The sequence below is a fragment of the Convolutriloba macropyga genome, chromosome 15, assembly GCF_964194025.1.
Source record: "Convolutriloba macropyga chromosome 15, txConMacr16.3, whole genome shotgun sequence".
Taxonomy (NCBI): domain Eukaryota; kingdom Metazoa; phylum Xenacoelomorpha; order Acoela; family Convolutidae; genus Convolutriloba; species Convolutriloba macropyga.
The window spans coordinates 6,176,275-6,185,666 of record NC_134482.1 but is presented as its reverse complement, the minus strand read 5'-3'; the positions used below and the strand labels follow the sequence as shown (position 1 = coordinate 6,185,666).

General features: G+C 35.5%; 1 pseudogene; it reads right to left on the bottom strand.

The window, feature by feature from the left end:
- Positions 1–457: 457 nt before the first annotated feature.
- Positions 458–9,392, bottom strand: part of LOC142354626 (uncharacterized) — a 69,892-nt pseudogene continuing 60,957 nt past the window's right edge.

Sequence of the window (9,392 nt, the reverse complement as noted above, 5' to 3'; positions counted from 1 at the left end):
CGGGTAAATCGAAGAAAGATAATTATAGGCTTTTTTATCTAAAACAACAGAAGCGAACGTCCTCAAGATGTTCATGACTCAAACTTTGAAAGAATGAATTCAAACTATTTCATAGGTTGAATTATGTACAAACATTTGTGTAAAAACTCACAAACAACTAACAAAAAAAGTGTTTGGAGTGGAGGACGCCGGTAGAGCCGAACGGGCGCAGAGCAGAATGTCACAAAAAGATTTAAAGCCCAATATTTTGCATGCTCTGATAGTTTGCTCGCAAGGGTTGCGGCCCCGCAGAGGCCGAGTCAACCCGACCGCTCACCATAGATAATCAAGCAACGACAACTAATTTGCTATTTCTTACGTTTTTGTACTAATTTAAACTAATCAGATTTTTTCGCCAATCAAATTTAGCCAAACGGTTATGATTCTCATTTTTTCTCATTCTGCTTTGCGCCCGTTCGCCTCCAATGCATAGCTACGTTTTGAGAATATTAATAACCTGTGCGAGTGCAGATGCGAAGTTGAGGAGATCACTCACTTCAGTCAGCCCCAGTTTCTTCTCCAGAGTCTGGTAGTAGAATTCTGGTGCCTGTAATTCACAGTTATTCCTTCACTTAATCCAATATAATCACAGAATTATTAAAACAATAGCTATTTCATCTTACAGTTGCGAACAATTAAACTGAAAAGTAGGAGGCGACGCAAACTGAATCAAGATTTAAGATTTGAATTCAGATGGCAGAAGATACAAAACAATTATCATGAAGCACTAATTCAATTCACCACCTTGGCCACCATACTAGTCAAATGACTCTTCAGGAGATGCACAGAGAATATACATAAACGTACAATACCCCGGGTTGATCTTTCCCGATAATCCTACAAGGATCATATATGATGTCATACAAATCATAACGTATTTCCTAGTACGATCCTTGTATGGAACCTAAGAAATCATATATGATCCTTGCATGAAATCAAGGAAATCATACAAAATCCTAGTGTGACTTTTAAGAACGGACTATGCGTGAATTGGAAAAACCTTTCCAAAAAAAAATCAGATTGAAAAATTAAAACAGAAAATGAATGTTAAAATGCCGCTCGTGAGCAAAAAACCACTAGCGAGAAAGGGAAATTTGGATCAAACAAAAAACTAGGCCTAGAATGAACTACGAATGGACTGGGAAAACCATTTTTAAAAATCCGATCCAACAAATTGAAAAAAAAACAGTAAAAATCAAAGTGAAATTGGCCTCATGTGAATAAAAAGTCACGAGCGAGAAAGCGAATTTTTGTTCGAACACCAATTTCTTACTCTACTTTAAAATTAGAGTAAAAAAATTTTACGCCGCAAAACCACTCACTTTTGCGCTCCACTTCCTGTTTCGGCGTGAATTGTAAATCTTTCAATTGTGAAAAAAGAGCGGCTAAATAATGTCCGTTGAGAGGCTGACGGCTGCTATTAATTACAGTTCAATGAGCAGCAACATTAATCCAAAAATGAACGAGCACGCTGGATTGTGGGTGGAAGAATGTGTAGGGGTGGATATTGGGGGGGGGGTGAGGGGGGAAGGTGTGAGAGAGCCCTTCACAACATGGATTTAAGTTTCCAAAACAGTTTCGGTGAATCGCTTAATTCGAGTCTAGTAAGCCAAAAAGCTCTAAGGGAACTTATTGCCCTCTGGGAGTAACATGTTTTTCCCGTTTTGAGGACAAAAAGTCAAAAGGGTCAGACGAAAAATCGGTCAAGCGAAATATGCTTTAAAAAGAAATATGCACTAAAATAATAGTTATTAACTTCATTTTATAAACTTCGTTAATTATAGTAATTTAATTGACATCCTACTTTGCTTGATTTAAAACTCTTCATTTTTTGCATTATTCGAATCTATACATTGCTCTAGCCTCATATACTTATCAATTAGATTTAGATATCGTCAGCTAACCTAAACATCTTCAAGTAAGAAAAGTTAATTTTGAGTGTAAGACTTGTGCATGATCAAGAAATTCGCTCCAACTATTTTTGTTTATAAGGGGCACAAAAGGAGAAAAATGAAAAAAAAAATGCACGACATTTTTTCATGTTTTTAAAACTAAATTTTTTTAGATATTCCAAGAGCTTATAAAATTGAAAAACTATTAACAATATAATAAACAACAGTCCGTAAACCAGGATGAGAAAAATTGATTGAGCAACAGACTAGTGAAATAGAAACAAAATAACGACAAAATCTCCCGCATTTTAGCTACATCTAGCGGAAATGTTTATTAATTATTTGTACCTCGAATATACCAATTTTCACAGGGACAATACTTGTCCTCATCAAAAATTTTTTCAAAATCGCAGAAAACATAAAAAGGAAAAAAAACGTTTGGAAATCTATCCACCAAATATTGATTTCTTCCCTAAATATTACAGCAAAACAATTTTTGTGAGCATCAAAGCTCAACAAAGAAACTTACAACTTGAAAGACTAAAAGCTTTTCTAAGAAAAATCATTTTCTAAAAATCATGTTTTAATAAATAATTTGATAGAACAATATTCCGATTGCATCTCCGTAATTATATTATCTGCGCGTTTTTGCACAAATTGAGTTCAGTTATTTCCAAAGTCGAGAAGAAGCAAAAATTACCATTTTTGTATTAACATTTTTTGGTTTTTTGGTCAGTTTTCCTACACCTTTTTATCGTGTCTAGGTAGCCATAGAAAATATTATAATCACAGCTTAAAACTGTCTAATGTCGCTGCTGATCTAAAACAAACATGTAGAAAAAAATACATTTAAAATTTTACATCTAAAAAAAATTCTTATGTGTCTCAACCGCATATATTTTTATGAAATATTAACAAATTCCTCCAGTGCGTATCGAAGATATATTGGCATATATCAAAGCAATTGATTTACAATTTCTCTTTAGCAAAGAAACGTCTAAAATGAAAACAATTTTGTTGCACATTTCATTAGCCTTTCAGTGGAAAACTGTCGCCAACTGCGATCATTAGCTTAAAATGCGAAAAAGCAGCTTAGATCGCGCAAAACCTCAATGACATAAAAGATAAATGTCGCCCAAAGAGTCAAACAGGCAATCAAAAACTTTGCATAACGTTCACGTCATTGTCTAGCAAATGGTTATCAGCATTTCCGAAGTGCAAATTGCACCAAATTCAATTTCTGAAAAGATTTATTTCATTTTTCCGAGGTGTTAATCGAAATAAAAATGGGTAACACAGATGACAAAAACTTGGTGGTTACTAAAAAAAATAGCAGCCAGAGTTTTCTAATGGCTAAGTTGTCTGAAAGTGAAAAACATACCCGGCAGATTGCCGGAAAATAGCCGCCGTTGATTCCAATAAGCATCATTGGGATTGAACGAATAGAATATATTGAAAAAACATAGCCGGTAGATTGCCGGAATAGCTGCGAAAGAATAGACCTGCGTGCCATATAATAGAGATAGAAACAGATACAGATCTAAATTGAGAAAAAATCGACGCCGTTCAAAACACTAGGTAAAAAAAATTTAGCGATAAATTAATAAAGCTTGTTAAAATTCATTCCGCAGAAGCCTCTTATTAAGGACCTTTACTGCATTCCTTTGACCTTCAACAAATTCAACTTTATTCCTTTGACCTTCAACAAATTCAAATTAAACTTAAGTTTTAAAGTGCAAAAGTCATTTTATTGAGTGAGGTAAGTCACTTGTGATCAAAATCTAATCACGCAGAAAACTTTTGCTAAAGAGAGTGAGAAATGACGTCACGCGCGCAAACGCCGTTAGTGAGAGGAAGCAGTCATTCAGAAAATTTGACTTTTTCAGCTTTGCTGTGTGAACAAATGTAAAACGAAAAAAGAGCGTCAGACGACGAAACAAAAAAAACCAAGAGCACCGCAATATAGCTACGCTCAGCTTACAGCTTCGCAGCTATAAAAAAAAGATTTTTGTACAAAAATATTTTTTAAGTCCGATTTATTTTGATGGCATTTCGTAGTTGAACATACTTCTGTTTCTTAGAGAGAGGCTACAGGGGCTACTATCAACACCAATAGGCATTAGAAGTGGTAACTAAGACTTATAGGAACGACGTTCAAATAGCGGGCATCTAAAATTGGGCTTTATGGGTTTATCCCGTTTCTATTTCTGACTTCAATTTTTTATACCGACTCTGTTCATTTTGAATTGCTTTGCTTAGCAACTGATGTTCAAATTAACTTTTAGCAGAATGAGAGAAGAGAGAAACTAGCCTAGAGAAGTCAAAAAGATTTCACGCAAAATGTCGAAAAAGCGGCAAAATGGTAAAGCGAAAAAAAGTTTGACGAAGTAAAAAAAAAATACGAGCGCAATAATAGCCGGCTGAGAAGATGAGGGCGGCTATTAAAAATTACAGTTTTCAGCATCAGGCGTTGGGTCTATTTTGTTGTTCTTTTTTGCTTCGTCGGTGGATGCTCATTTAAAAGCTATGACTTTTGTCACGCCGCAATTTTCAAACCTGCCCACATTATCCGCGATTAGTTCTGATGAGCTTCTGGGATTGAAAGTTTGAATTTAACAGCATTTGATGGATTAGGAGCAGGAATCAGTACCAATTGAAATCTGCGTCAGACCAGATAATTACGACTGGAAAGCACAGTTTAACGATCAACTTTAGGCGGACATTAAAAGATGAACTGTTTTATTTTAGATTTAGTTTTTCGATTTTGACAGAGTTCTTAAATTTTTCAATTTAGATTGCTTTGCTGAGCTACTACGGTTCAACAGCGCTGAGCAGAAAGAGTTAAGACCATAACTAGCAAAGAGAACACGAGAAACTTCAAACAACATGCTAATAAAGCGGCTAAATCAGACAAAGCAAAAAAGTCTGATGAATTAAAACAATTCAATAGACAAACTAGACTTAGAATGCATTCTGAATGGATTAGCAGAACAATTTAGAAAAAACGACCAACTTATTAACATAGCTGGCAGATTGCCAGAAAATAGCCGCAATAGCTTCGTAGATCTGCAGTCTAAAAAAACAGTAAAAAAGACAGACCAAAAAATTCGTCTTTTCATTGAAGGCTGATATTTTATATTTTGACTAAAAATCTGTATAAGTTTTTGCTGCCTCTATTAGCTGCTCTCAAATAACCTTCATTTAGAGTGACACATACCCATTTGACCTTATCTCTTTGAATTGAAGTAAAGAAAGTCAATTTCAAAGTGAGGAAGTCATTTTTGAGAGTGAGGTAAGTCAAATGTGACCAAAAATTTAATCACGCGAATGAACAAAAAACTCGCTCCAATAAGAGCGAAAAATGACGTCACGCACGCAATTCAGTTGAAATTGCATGAACGAAGGAACAAAAAGAAGAATTTGAAGTGGTTGTGACGTCCTATGGTCGTAACAAAAATCGCGACGCGACGAGATAAAAAACATATCAGGACAAATCCTGACGTACATTTCAAAGAATTTTCATTGACTAAGCAGACAACTAGACCTAGAATGGACCATGAATGGATTGGGAAAACCATTTAGAAAAAATCCGATCCAAAAAATTGGAAAAATAGTAAGAATCAAAGTGAAATTGCCGCATGTGAACAAAAAACCACTAGCGAGAAAGCGAATTTTTGTTCAAACACCGTTTTCTCACTCTACTTTGAATTTAGAGCGAAAAAATTTTGCGCCGCAAAACCACTCGCTTTATCGCTCCATTTCCTATTTCGGCGTGACCAAAATCACTACTCCAGTTTGACTTCAAAAATCATGAAAATGTGTGAACAGATCTAAAAAAAAAGACAGCGCCACAATACAATTCAAATTCTTTTAATTGTAAAAATCCAGGAGAAAGCCAATAATAGCCCCAGCAATCGCTGTGCGGCTACTAAAAACATAGCCGATAAATTGCCGAAAAAAAGCCACCATTGACCCCTTGACGCACATTGGGATTGAAACAGAAAAGAGAGAGAAATTAGAAATTGAAAGAATTTGAAGTGTCAGTGTTCATTTGGTGTGTAAATATTGCAGATTCAGTTAGATTCTTAAATTTCACTTAATTCAGCTTCTAAAGTGAACGCTATTAAGCATAATACTAACGCCAGCTAGAAATCGCTTTAATGAACTTTGATAACCAAATTTAGAACGAGGTCATTAACTCTTAATGCACTATGACTTAATGACCTCGTTTTATATGTTTATCCTGTTTCTTTTGATCTTTTGACTGGCAGTTTTGGAGAATTGCATTCTCAGTGACTGGTAAGACTCAAAGAGCATTAAATCCCCTCCGCGAATTACCTGCATCCCATTTTTGAGGACAAGCAGGCAGATGCGTCCAACAAAAAAATCGGTCAAGCGAAAAATGGCTTAAAAAAGACCACAGGACTTCGTTTGAGAGCAATTAAAAACCAGTTTTAGAAAATCAGGATCCGGTTTTCTATAGCCATTAACAAATAAATTTTCAGAAGGAAAGGAACCATGTGATATGAACAAGAAAAATTCATAACGTACGCAAAAAAAAAACAGTATATAATTCACAGAAAATTATTAAACAAAATTATGGATTGAAACTTAAAAACTAACACTGGCATTCATACGTTGCAGCTGCAGTAGATACATTCCAGGGAACGTTTTCAGATGTGGCGAATAACTGAAACAACCAACGATATATTTACCTTATATAAACATTACGCTGCTACAAGACCAAACAAGATTATAAGAGGTTCATCTGATCCCATTAATTTTAGAAACTTTTTAGAAACCAATAGACGTCGGATGGTTTCAATTATGGCTAGTTTGCCTGACTGCGTATAAAGGGAAGAACAAAGTGACGGGAAATGAGCTTCAGCTTAATCGAAAACCAGTAGAAAACCTAGACTTTTATTCTAGTCGTTAATGAGAAGATAAGAAAACTTCTCCATTCTTCATTCACACTTAACTTCAAATTGGGTGACCAGCTTCACTGAAGCACGTTGGAAAAAAAAGAGACAAATCTCAATTTGTCCACCCACACGGAAAATATCAGTATGCAAATAATTTAATTTCTATAGAATTCATCTACAATTGTCCGATAAAAAAAACCGTTAATTAAAATCACTCATCAGTAAATTAAGTTTGAATAAAGTTTCATCAGCTTCACACGTCCAGGAGTCACATACAACAATTGCTGCGCATTTAATTTTCTTTGTTGATAGCTCGGTAAAGAGATCACTGCGTTTTTCAACGCCAAACCTAAATAAAAATGGTTGCAGTAAGGGAAGTAGTCGAAGAGGTGTCAAAAAAGCAAGGGTAGAGTAATCTCTTGGCCTCTACATTCCATACTTGAATTAAAATTCGGTGACCTGCTTCATAAACAGGTTGGGAAAGGAGACAAATCTCAATTTGTCCTCCACACTGAAAACTTCATTATTCAAATATTTAATCATTACTAATGCCACATTTAACACAGTAGTTACAAACGCACATTCAGAAATTTTTTTTAAAAAAGTTTTTTCCTTTCACCAGTTGCGTAGTCTGTAAAGTTTAAAAAGTGTTTCTCCATTGGTTTCCCTCCATGATCCTAACAAAACCAAGGTCGTTGTTTTCATTTTCCCACAGTTAGGCTGTAAAATTGAATGTCTCAGCTTTTCGATGCCAAGTCGCTATAGAATTGGTTTTAATACACCAATATTCGAATAATACAATTTTAATACAATCTTCGAATAAAAATTTGGCATTTTCGAAGTTCTCGTTGCAGGAAGTACAAAGAGGATGCGGCTTCAGACCCTTGTTCGGAAAATGTCTTTATCACGACTGCAGTAAAAAATGAATCTGTATAAAGGACTGTTTTCGAAACCCATCCAATGTGTGGTTTGTTCGATATCTTGTTAAGTGACGTTAAAAATCATGCAACATTTCGAGATTCTCCTGACGAACAGGCTTGTGTCATTATATGTCACAAGAATTGCTCCGTAAACTGACCGATTTAATGTATTTTTTAGTCAAATGCATTAGGCAACCTCTCAGCGAGCCTGTTTCAAGGTCCTTGTTCAACTGATTTCTGAAAAAAAATCACATCTTCGCTGAAACTTGTAAAAATCTACTATTTTGATGCCACAATTGCTGCTTGCAAGTTTGGATATCGCAAAGCTCCTATACTGTTTGACCTACAATTGTCAGATTTAAAAAAAGTTATTTAAAACCACCCATTGGTAAATAAAGTTTGAAAGAAGTTTCAGCAGCTTCACGCGTCCAGGAGTCATATAGAAAATTGCTGTGAATTTAACTTTCATTGTTGATAGCTTGGTAAAACGGTCACTGTTTTTCAACGCCAAACCTGTATAAAAATGGTTGCAGTACCGGACAGTCGTCGATTAAGTGTCAAGTAAGCAAGGGTCAAACAATCTCTTGACTGCTACATTCCACAATTAAACTCAAATTGTGTGACCTGCTTCACTGAAGCACGTTGAAAAAAAGAGACAAATCTGAATTTGTCCCCCCACACGGAAAAATTTAGAATGCAAATAATTCAATCTCTATCGAATTGATCTAAATCTGCCCTATTAAAAAAAGTTAAAAATCACTCATCAGTAAATTAAGTTTGAATAAACTTTTATCGGCTTCACACGGCCAGGAGTCATATACAACAATAGCTGCGCATTTAGCTTTCTTTGTTGACAGCTCGGTAAAGAGATCACTGAGTTTTTCACCGCCAAACCTAAATAAAAATGGTTGCAGTAGCGGAAGTAGTCGAAGAGGTGTCAAAAAAGCAAGGGTAGAGTAATCTCTTGCCCTCTGCATTCCACACTTGAATTAAAATTATGTGACCTGCTTCACAAACAAGTTGGGCAAGGAGACAATCTCGCTTGGTCCTCCACACTGAAAACTTCATTACTCAAATATATAATTATTACTAATGCCACATTTAACACAGTAGTTACAAACGCACTACACATTCTTCATCCAAAAGAGAATCGACACGGCTTTTTAGATCATTGATGGCAACAAAGATATTTCTGCCAGGAAGATAAGCATATTGATCACTTTCAATGATTACTGCAAGCACTTGCTTGAACCGATTCGCAATCAGATGTGAGAAGAATTTTTGGTCAGTGTTAATAAGATTTATTGGTCGAAATCCGGATGCACCTTTTATCCCCTCTTCCTTCGGTAAAAGCTTGATAATCGCATTGTAGAAAGCGAAAGGAAATTCCTTGCCATCTAGTATTGACTGAAAAACAGGACACAATAGTAGAAAAAGTTTTCCCGTGATAGATATAATTCAGCTTTGAGGCCGTCTGGACCAGGACTTGTGGAAATATTCAAACTGTTTATTGCTCTTTCTACCTCTGAACTCGAATCTTTGCAGTTAATAAACTGCGTTCTTCGCTGATCTTTTTATTGTAATATCACATCACCTCAAATCTGTATAAAAAGAGTCCG